General features: G+C 32.4%; 1 long non-coding RNA gene across 1 annotated transcript; it reads right to left on the bottom strand.

Annotated features, from left to right (window-relative positions):
- Positions 1-738: 738 nt before the first annotated feature.
- On the bottom strand, positions 739-2,086 carry LOC107178802 (uncharacterized). The gene is made up of 2 exons (XR_001509434.3): positions 1,215-2,086; positions 739-967 (listed from the first exon to the last, which is right to left on the bottom strand). It is a non-coding gene; the product is annotated as an uncharacterized LOC107178802 (long non-coding RNA).
- Between the last annotated feature and the right edge of the window lie 9,399 nt (positions 2,087-11,485).

Below are 11,485 nucleotides of genomic sequence, written 5' to 3'. Positions count from 1 at the left end.
TAAAAACCTCCCTTGGGGTTTGGGTTTGTTGCAAGTAGATGGTGAGAATTTGTTTATTTGTAAAAAATCTCATACCGTCAGTTAATTTTAATATTGACCGTTAGTTGACCGTGCAAAGATAATATTACCCTTAACAACAGTTTGTAAACGGAAATAACTAAAAAAAATTAAAATTGTTGGCGCGAAAAGCATAAACTTTATTTTTTGATAATTTTATTCTTGTCAATTTTAAAGATTTACAATATCATAGATAAAGATTATAATTATTTTATTTTTAAGTTTTTAATTTTATCTTTTTTGTATGAACTTTAAGAAAATATCAATAATTTAAAGAGGATTTTTAAAATTTTTAATTTTATCTTTTTTGTAGGAATTTTAAGAAAATATTAATAATTTAAAGAGGATAAAATAGCTAATAATTTTAATTTTTTTTTAATTATTTCCATCTACAAACTGTTGTTAAGGGTAATATTATTTTTGCACAGTCAACTAACGGTCAATGTTAAAGTTAATTGACGGTAGAGAGTTTTTTACAAATAAACAAATTCTCGCCATCTACTTACAACAAGCCCAAATCTCAGGGGAGGTTTTTAAAAATTACCCTATTGAAATTAGTTTAAATTGGCAATGCAGAAGACATTAAAGTGAAAGGTTCAAATTGATTTGGATGAGGAACACAATGGCTATCTAATTTTACTAATTTGTAAAACGGTAAAGTGAAACCACCGATATCAAGTATACAGTCAACTATTTTTTATTTAATATTTGCGATCGTTAAAATTAAAGTATCTGAAAAATATATGCTATTGTTAAAATTCAAGTTATTTTGTATCTGAATTTTACACTGCCCTAAACTCGAGAACATTTCGTAGCAACTTGATTTGAGTGGACATTACTATCCTCTGCAATTTGTCACAAGTGCGGTATTGTTGTACCATTTGTCCTGCTATGTTGCTTGTGATGCTTTCTGCAATACAGTTATACAAATGTCAAATAATTTGGATAGATACCTTAGAACTTAGAATGGCATTAATTCAGAGCTTGGCATATCGAACATAGCTGAAGAAAAGCCTTTGATTTTGTCAAAAACAATAAGTTCCTTCTTTGGTTGTATCGAAAGCTTCAAGAAACTATCTATAAGAATTGAAAGAGCTTTAAACATATCCCTTCGTTTCTGAACATATTTGCAGAGGCAAAATAGTCTCTTCACCAACCTTAGCCAGAAATATAGTTGTTAATTACACAACGCCTTGGCCTTTCTGGAGAAACAATAGATCACTAACCGCCTTAGGTTTTTGCGCGAATCACCTAGCTGTAGCTCTGGCTCCGGCTCAGCAAACTCCGCTAAACATGTGGTCATAGTCATGGACGGACTTGAGGATTTCACCTCAAAGCCGCTTGAGTGGGCGCGGGAAAATGTTGCTGCTGCCGGCTGTACTATTACTCTCTTGGGTGTCATGCCTTGGCTTAACTTTCCTTGTAAGTATCAGTACCTTCAACCTCCATAAGCGAGTTTTACAATTTAAGTTCATCGGTACCCTTGCTATATCGTTGAAGGGCATTTTCTACCATCACAACAAGAAACTGGTGAAGAACTTCCTCCAGCTTGCTTTTTCGGAAGAGAGTGGTTGCTCCCTGCAAAAGGCACTCCAACGCTCATGTCAGGCTCTGTTAAAGAAAGTGTGCAGAAGAAGAAGCTTTTCTCTCCCTTGAATGCTCATAGTTCAAACCAGAGAGTCCCCTTTCAGTCAGCCTTATGCATTTATTTACAGGCATGCCTTTGTTGATGTGGGGTTGAATCAAATACCATCTGTCCATATCTTTACATCGATATTGGCCCCTTTTACTTTTGATGAGTCTTTATTATATAAGCACTTGAGTCATGCCCACCATGACCATGTACGGGTATTTTACCCAGGCACATGATGCTAGTTCCAGATGTTGCAGTTCTGAAATCGTTTTATGTTCCTTCGTTGCTATATCATCCGGACTTAGCAGACAGTGGCTCTGTGTGAGCCGTCCTGTAATAGGGCACTTACTATCATTTATGTTACATGGTTAAATTCGATAAATTTTCATCCTAACATATGCTTGCTGTCTCTAGTATCATCAAAGACATGGCAAGATATTTGGATGCTGGAATTCGAAGACTCGAATATTGCTAAAGAGAAAAATACCGAGTGGAAGAGTGATTTCAAATATTTAAAACTTCCAGCTGTGGTGGACATATGCAACAACTATGGGGTACAATCTATGAACTCTAATTAGCCTATTCCATTATAATTTTCTTGTATCTAGGTGCTAGATATCTAGCTTACAGTTTTTGCCATAAAAGGAAATGCAGGTTTTGCCACAAAAGGAAATTGTTATGGGATATCCTGCAAGACTATTAGTTGTTGAGAGAATCATTAGCCTTCATGCCGCATGGGTAGTTTTTGATAGGTATTCATGTTGAGGCCAATTGCAACTCGGAACAGTTATTACTAATAATTTTTTACTTAATTAATTAATTAAATTTGCAATGTGCAGTGACAAGTATCATAAAAAGAACAGAGAATTCTATACGGAAAAAATTTCGTGTAACATGGTGATGATGAATGAAGAAGGAGGCTTTGACATGATCAAACGTTGGCCAATGATTGGTATTAATGGTGACAACAGTGGTACTACTCCAGGAGAATCGCCAGCCTCTTGGGTGGGTACCCCATAGCTCATGATTTCTCAAAGATTGAAGGTAATATTAGAGGAAACTGAAACTGAAACTGAAACTGGGAAAGATGATCAAGATTAGCAGTAATTCAGTTCTTAATCCATATAGGTTAGTATAAAATTTCTTATTCTTCACCCGACACTCCAAATATTTGTTCTTTAATAAAACCAGTGCTTAGGTTTTTGCTTGCTTTTGGCTATTGTATAACTTGAGCTTTGGTAGGGTTGGTTACTTATAATATATATCCTTTAAAAGTAAATTTTTTTTTTCAGAATACGGACATAAGCATATTTATAAATAGTGTATAATTAAGATTTAATTACATATATATTTTTATTAACAACCTCCAATCACAATCTTGTAAAATAATTATTAGCACAAGATTAAATTAACACAGAATCCAAATTCAGGACTAAGATTTAATTGATAAACTTCCAAAACTTAATGTCTTTGCTATCTGATATCTTGTGACCGTATACTAATGGCCGGATGAATAATATTTAATTTGCTGCACCACTTAATTTCTAAAATTTAGCACTCATAACAAGAAAGGATATTCTCATTTTTGAAGTTAATAATATCTGCTTATCCAAAAAAAAAAAAAAGTTAATAATATGTGATTCTGAACACATTCAATTACATGTCGAAAGTTATTGGAAGAATAATACCTGTTCTTATGGCTCAGCGATCACTATTTTTCTTATAAAATTTTGAATCGAATTACGACTCCCATTCATACAAGTATAACAACATTACTATCCTTTCAAAAAAAAAAAACAACATTACTATAATACATTGGTGGCATTAGAACTTATGTAACGATTAAGCACAAGAGAATCAGTCACATAGCTGGCCATTATCACTAATTCACTATCTCACTGACATGAAACGAAGAAAAAGTGTACCAAAATTACTGCCATCAATCTCCATCTGGAAAGGACATCTTCACAATAACTTCAAGCTATATCAAATTAGTTCGTTACTAAACTACCAGTTTTATCGTTCCAATTGACGTAGTAACAAATTTTTACATAAATCAAAATTCTAGGGCTTGAAAATTAGCTCCAAGCCACTGTACTGAGACAATCAATGTGCACTGTTATTTGGAAGGCAAGGATGCACCAAAAGCGAGTGGCAATTTGCACTAAAACCCTTTGCCAAAGCCCACTTAGGGACCTTATCACTATAAGAAAAATGACCTACGATGACAGGTACATGTGTGACGGTTCTTGGCATGAATCTCTTATTTTACAGAAATATGATAAATTTATGATAGAAAATTTTTATGTCAATAAAATATGATAAAATTGTGATAAAAATTTGTTCTATCATAATAGTGAGACAGATTTGTGATAGATATTTAGATTATCATAAATTGATGACTAGTCTGTGATAGAGATTTTGGCCATCAGGCAGTTTGAAATAAATTTTTATTTTGACTTTATTTTCAAATGATTTGACTTAAAATTTTAAAATGATTTTATTAAACAAGATAAATAAAAAATGAAGGAAAAAAAAGAAGAAATGGTAGCGTTTAGAGAAAAGTAAATAAAAATGAATAAACACAAAACCCTTCATATCGGTTTTTTTCCCAAGTGTTTAGCCAAAACTCAAAGTCTCTCGCCTTCACACGGTCTCACTCTCATAGCAACATATCGCCTCAAACCCTTGCATCAGTAACACAGTCGATTTTATCTCAGGTCCCGGCATCGATTTTACCTTGTCACCCATTGTTGATTTTGGCCATCATTGAGATCCACACGAAGAACCCACTGAACATGTGCCACCACCGTTGCATTTCAAAACCCTAACTAAAAACCCACCATTGATTAAGCTCAATTTTTCGATTAACATAGGTAATTATTCTCCTTATTTTCTCTTGCATGTTAATTTAACTAAAATTTCTTGTCAATTTCAACACTAAAGGTGTAGTTCTAAGCACTAAAGGTTTATCTAAAATTTGTTCACTGGGTTGGAAAATGATTTTTTTTCCTAAAATTTATGTGCTTAAATGTACTAGTTGCTGGAATGAACGAAACCTGAACCTATAGAATGATATCGGTTTTGTTCTTGTGCGGCTAATCACCTTGACATTTTGTTCAGTCTTCAAATTGGGGATCCTATTATTTTCTTCTCAGTTCTTGTGCGGTTTATCTTCTTTGCTGGCCAAGGGCTTTGCACCTCCGCTTCGATTGGTTAATTCTCTCTGATTAATTAATTATTTAGTTCATTCATTTTAATTTGTATATTTTCAAATCTAACTTTTATCTCACTTTCGGTTGTTTTAGGTTTTTTTAAAAATTATTTTTGCTTGCTTTTTAAACTTGACCTATTGTTAGTTTTATTGGATTCTATAAAATCCTGATTTACTCATGGCATTGGTGCTTTTTGCTTTTTGGTTATATATTTTATTTATTTATTTTTGGTTACTGAACGTCAACTCTAAGCTTCTAAAAGCACCATATTAGCTCCTTGAGTGACTAGAATATTGTACTTTGCTTGTGTAATATAGCATTAGATTTTCATTAGTTTTTGTTCGAAGTTTATTAATCTTTGTCACTTATTTGAAAATTATTGTTCTTACTTGTGCTAGATTGAAATGATATTCCAAGTGGTTCTAGCAAGCAAGTAGCTTGTTGTTATATTTTATTTTCTTATTGTTATTATTTAAGTTAAGAGATCTTGATTACTCTCTTTATTTATGTAGTTAAAATTTAATTGACTAGTGCAAAATTACATTGGAAAGAAAGATTGGCACTGCAGTACTTTAAATCTCTACTATCAAAAGATGTAAGTGTGTGTTGGTGAAGAATTTTAGTTACAAGTTATTTGTATTACCTTACTTACAGCAACTATGCTTTCCTGTTATTAATTATATTAATTATATATGTGGCAAATTATTTAAACCAATGTTTATGTCATCGATGTTATCGCAGCCAGCCAGCCAACACAATCGATTTGGGCCTTTTAATACTTGATTCTTTGAGGAAAAGTAACATGTCTGCTTCATGGAAATTTGTTGAAGCAAAGACTTCAGTAGATAATAATGCTACTTCTGAGGTTAGCTTGACCTTGATGCTTCTGTTTTTGTATGCATTTAGTTACTTTACAATTTTTGTTGCAAATGCCTTATTTGCTTAGCTTAGTTTTGCTTACTCACTGATGTCTTTGGATTTTGATTGTGCTCAAAGCCAAACCAAAAAGTTGTGCTTATCATAAAAGAAGCTTCGTCGCATCACATCAGTGAGCTTTCAAAAAATTCTGTGGTAATTGCAAGGGAGCTGTTTTAAGATAATTTTCCCCACAATGTTTTAGTGTACTTTGCAGTAGATAGGCTGGGTTATGGTCCTTTACAGGTCCAGGGAAGGGCTGTTTCATGTGAATGAATGCCCTGTTTGCTTTGTGACAGGGAGCTACTTCTTTATGAGCTGTTGTTGGCTCTACTTTTAGTTCATTTCATTGTCAAAGATTGAAAAGAAATCATTGTTGTTTGTTTTTTCAGTTCATTTCATTTAATTGCTTTTAGTAATTTTTCCTTTTTCTTTTTTATTGGATTGTTTTTTTAGGTGTTTGCATTAAATAAGACTGTTCCAGGGAGTGTCAAGTCAGTTTTTAAAGCATGGGAGTAACATCTGAATTCTTCTGGGATAATTGTTGGTGTATAAATACTAATGATATTGGTGTTAATGTGCAAGTGTACATAACAAGTAATAAAGTGATGAGTATTCAAGATCGTCTCCACAGGGATTGATGTTATCAAATTTGCTACAGCAATTTTAACAGTGCAGATTTTGTGCTAAAATAAAATAAACAATTAATGAAACTAATGTGCTAAAATAAAAACACAATAAATAAAATACAACAAAGTAAATTATCACGTCAATAAAACTAATGGGAGTATATAGTAGTTGAGTGAATAAACTCTCTTAATGGTATTGACTATTTTTCTAATGTTTGGCTCGGTTGCTGCAGCATCTGCTATAGCACTAGGCAGAATCCTTATGTATCCTCAGCCGTCGCATGTTAGATATCTTATATCTATATGCAACCTAACAGTGATCAATTATTATGCCAACATAAGATATAGCATTCACACTTAGGTTCTATTTACCCTACAAGGTGAATCCCTATGTCTAGTTCATCACTAATCTTAAATCAAGCATGGCCCTTTTGGGACTCAAGTAAAACTCAATCCGAGAAACTCAATTTAAGATCAAGTATTGTTCTGATATGTTCCACTAAGATAGGCCATTTTGCTGCTCTCTCCTAACTTGTATCATTAAATGGGTGATCAACCGAAATAATGAATAAACATAAATATTATCAAAACAAACCACTACAGCAAACATGCAGCAACACATATATTCAGTCAATAAACCATCAAGATTGTTTATCACTCAACCACAAATAAATTTAGTTCATGGTTTGTAAAAGAAAAATAAAGAACAAAGTTCCGGCTATGAAACCCATCCCCATGAATAAATAGTAAACAAGAAAACAAGAGAAGAATAAGAAGGACTGAGTTCTTGATTTATTTCTGTAAATTCTCCTCTTGTGCAGCCCTCAATCTCTCTCTTGAATAATATTTTTTCTTTTGTTTATTTGTGTTTTTCTCCTTGGGTGACGGCTCTCCTTATTCCTTATGATGTGTGCTTCTTTTATAACTGGAAATTAGGGTAAACAAAAGTCTAGGGCGCGCATAAGTCAAATTAGGAAACTGCAGATCGCAATTCTGCAATTATCCCGCACGAAATTTTCTTTGTCGTTGTTCCAGGATTGCTACAGCAACGGCTACAGCAACTGCACTGTTCCAGATTTGTTTCAATTCTTTTGTAGCCATGTTCTTTCCTTATTTTTGCAAGCCTATTGCATAGCATTCCTTCCATGAATTATAAGCTTCTGGAAACCTACAATTATGCACACAATTTGAGCACAAATTACTCTAAATCGAACAAAACTTATTAAGATTGACTAAAATGATTATTTATGCAAAATGTAACAAAAATACAATAGAAACACATAATTTACTCTCTAAGTAGTATTGATTTAAGTCTAAAAGTGCGATGATAACTCTCATTTCATAGAGTTATCAGTAATTTGGGCACTTTATACTCTTTTATGGCTCACCTTTTATCTAGACATTGACTTGTTTCCAAGAAGTGTGTCTGAAATGTGGATGGCATATATGTGATTGAAAAATATTTGTTGCTGCACAGAGTCCATTCGTTACTGATTTCCTTGAATCATTCATTGAAAGTTTGGTCGACTTCGTAAAAGTCCCCATCCTTGCACCATTACCATAGACGTTTGTACTTGAAATCTAGTTCTATGTCTCCATTTTGAATTAAAATTATGTTCATTGAGTTTTACTTGTAATATTGATTTGCTTTTGATTTATTGGCATGACTTTTTCACATTACAATTAGATAAACATTTTTGTTGAGTTGATTGATTATGCCTGGTTATCTTTTGAAGTTCTATTGAGTAAGTAGGATTTTTGAAGATATGATTAAAAAAATATGCTACAAAAGCTATTTTACACAATACACTTCCCTGACAATTTTGACGGTGACATAACTCAGATTTACTACATTGGTCTAAAAGGGGAAGCCACCTAGGTAATTTATTAGCTGAGATCAAATTTGATGAATATCAAAAAATTTCCATTCGATCCTCAGCTAGCTATTATTCTATTGCCTAATATTCTAATCTATATGCCTAATATTCTAATCTTGTGCAGTTACCTAGCTTGTTACACTTGCTATGTTGGAATTTGATTAAGATGGTGGGTATTGCTGGAGTTGGCCATCTTTTTTCTTTGATGCCAAAACAGGTCCTGAGGATTGGTGCATCTTTGCACGTTTAACTTCTTCTTAGATTGATATTTGTTGTATGCTTCACTAAAACTGCTAGAATGAAATTTTTTTTTTTGGTCTGATCAGTGTTGTTGGCTTGGTTGTGTTGCTAGAAATGAACTGATCATGGTTCATTAGTCTCAAAATTGCTAGTCTTCTACATGTTGCTGAAATTTGGTTTTTATGTTGTTACAATATTTTCTATTTATTTTGGACTTGTCACTTGTATTTGGATAAATTATATTTGTTGACAATTATCGATAATTATTCAGTCTTATTCATTTCATTTTCTTTGTCAGTGAAGTTTTATTTCTAATATTCATTTTAACAATCTAATTAATTAACTAACTAAATTATGAAATTTTAAGTTCTAAATCAATTGCAAGATTTTTATTAAAATGATAATGATTTCATGGTAGTAACAAAATAGTCATTTTTATTAATTTTAATTTTAATTTCAGAATTAATTGTAAAAAAAATTCAATTAATTATGATTTTTATTTTCATGCCAAATTTAAGATTTCCCACTAAAAGTTCAAAATATAGCATGCCAAATTAAAAAAAAGGATCAAATTCAAAATTATTATATTTCCTTCTAATAAAGTTATGATAGTTTTGTGACTAGTTATATCTATCACGGGCTGTGACATGTATTGTTCTATCATTAATTCTTGACGCTGGCTACAACAACGGTATGAACAACCGTCATCCAACCCATACTATGACAGGTTTACTTGTTTGTAGCAGAATTAGTGTCTTTGATCTGGCAACTAACTCTAGCCTAAGCCAATGAAACCTTCTAGAATACGTATAAAACCCTAATTTCGGCCTAGCTTATTTTCTATCATTACAAGGCAGATGCTTGGCAGCTAAGAAACCCTATTAACATACAAATCGTAGGATTCTAACCCAATTAGGAAAGCATTCTCAAAGCCATACCTTATAGCACAAGGATTCATACTACCTTTAAAAAAAACAAAAAGTAAGATCCTTAAGCCTTGAGGATCATCATGATCTATCATCCGTCAACCAAGATCAAACATGATTGTGACCTACCTTAAATATTCGCTATCAACCTAGCAATCATTTAGATGTCCAAACATCCTTAAACAACAGACTTCACAACCATCCACCTTCTTTGTTCAAGGAAAGCTCTTTTTCTTAAATAAAGAACCTTAGTTTAGATTTCTTTAATCTTAAGAAATCGTAAACTAGTCGTTCTATAGATTTCTTCAATCTCAAGATCAAACATGAGTGTGACCTACCTTAAAGACTCGCTATCAACCTAGTGTTGTAGGTTTTCTAATGCTATTGGTGTCAATGTGCAAGTGTACAAAATAAGTAATATAATGATAAGTATTCAAGATTGTCTCCACATGGATTGTTGTTATAGGAATTGCTACAACAATTTTATCAGTGCAATTTTTATTCAAAATTAGAATTAAGACAAATGTCAATGAACTAATTAAGATAAAAATGCAATAAGAACAATGCAATCAAGTAAATTATCATAGCAAATATAAAGATGTAACCAAGGGGAATAGAGTAGTTGAGTGATTAAACTCACTTAATGGTTTTGATTATTTTTCTAATGTTTGGTTCGGTTGCTACAACATCTGCTACAGCACTGGGCATAATCCTTCTGTATTCTCAGTTGTCGCTTGTTGGATGCCTTATATCTAAATGTAACTTAACAGTGACCAATTGTTATGCTAACATAAAATATAGTATTACACGTTTTAGATTCTAATTACCTTACAATGTGAATCCATATATCTAGTTCATCACTAATTTTAGATTAAGCATGGCCCTTTTCAAATCAAGTTAAACCCAACTCAAGAAATTCAATCTAAAATCAAGAATAACTCTAATATGTTCCACTAAGACATACCTTTTTTAGGCTCTTTCTTAACTAGTATCACTAAATGGGTGATCAGCTGAAATAGTAAATTGAAATAAGTATTATCAAAACAACGTGTTATAACAAACATGCAGTATCAGAGAATATCAATTAATTAACCATCAAGTTTGTTTATCACTTAATCATAAGTAAATTTAGTTCATAATTTGCGATAAAACAAAAGGCAAAATAGTTTCAGCAATCAAACAATTAATCATAACGAGATAAAAACAAGAGAACAAGAAATAAGTGTGAGATCCGCTTAATGTTCTTCTTGAATCCTTTATTATAATCGCCAATTCTCTCTCTTGATCTTTGTTTTCTCTTGTTTTGTTTCTCTATTTTTTTCTCTGATGACGGCTTCCCCCCTCTTTTTTCTTTGCTTGTGTGCTCCTTTTATAGCTTAGAATTAGGGCAACCAGAAGCCTAGGGCACATATATTCCAGTTTAGGAAACTCCAAATTGCTATCTTCCCAGTATCTCGTACGAAACCTTCTCTGTCGTTACTCCAGGATTGCTACAGCAATCAGTGCTACAACATTAGCTTTAACATCTGCACTGTTCCAAACTTGTTTCAATTCTTTTCTAATCAAGTTATTTTTTATCTTTACAAACCTATTACAACCGCATTCCTACCTTGAAATTTGAGCTTCCGGTCACCTACAATTATGCATATGATCTAAGCACACAATTTATTCTAAATCAAACAAAACTTATTAAAAGTAAACTAAAATGGATGTTTACGCAAAAATGCAAAAAAAACACGTCATTTACTCTCTAAGTAATTATGATTTAAATCTAAAAGTGTCATGATCACTCTCATTTTATAGAGTTATCATACCTCCAAACTTAAACCATTACTTGTCCTTAAGTAACAACATTCACACTTCAATCACACGATCATGCAACAACTAACTTAGCTCTGTTATCAAATTTACAAGGATTCTCAACCCTCAGATCACACTCTTAATCATGCAAAATTTCCATAGCAGTTCTATTTTAAACTTAGGCCTCATTTTG

The sequence above is a fragment of the Citrus sinensis genome, chromosome 4 (genome assembly GCF_022201045.2).
Source record: "Citrus sinensis cultivar Valencia sweet orange chromosome 4, DVS_A1.0, whole genome shotgun sequence".
In the NCBI taxonomy this organism is placed as follows: domain Eukaryota; kingdom Viridiplantae; phylum Streptophyta; class Magnoliopsida; order Sapindales; family Rutaceae; genus Citrus; species Citrus sinensis.
This window is presented reverse-complemented; position numbering and strand designations above follow the sequence as displayed.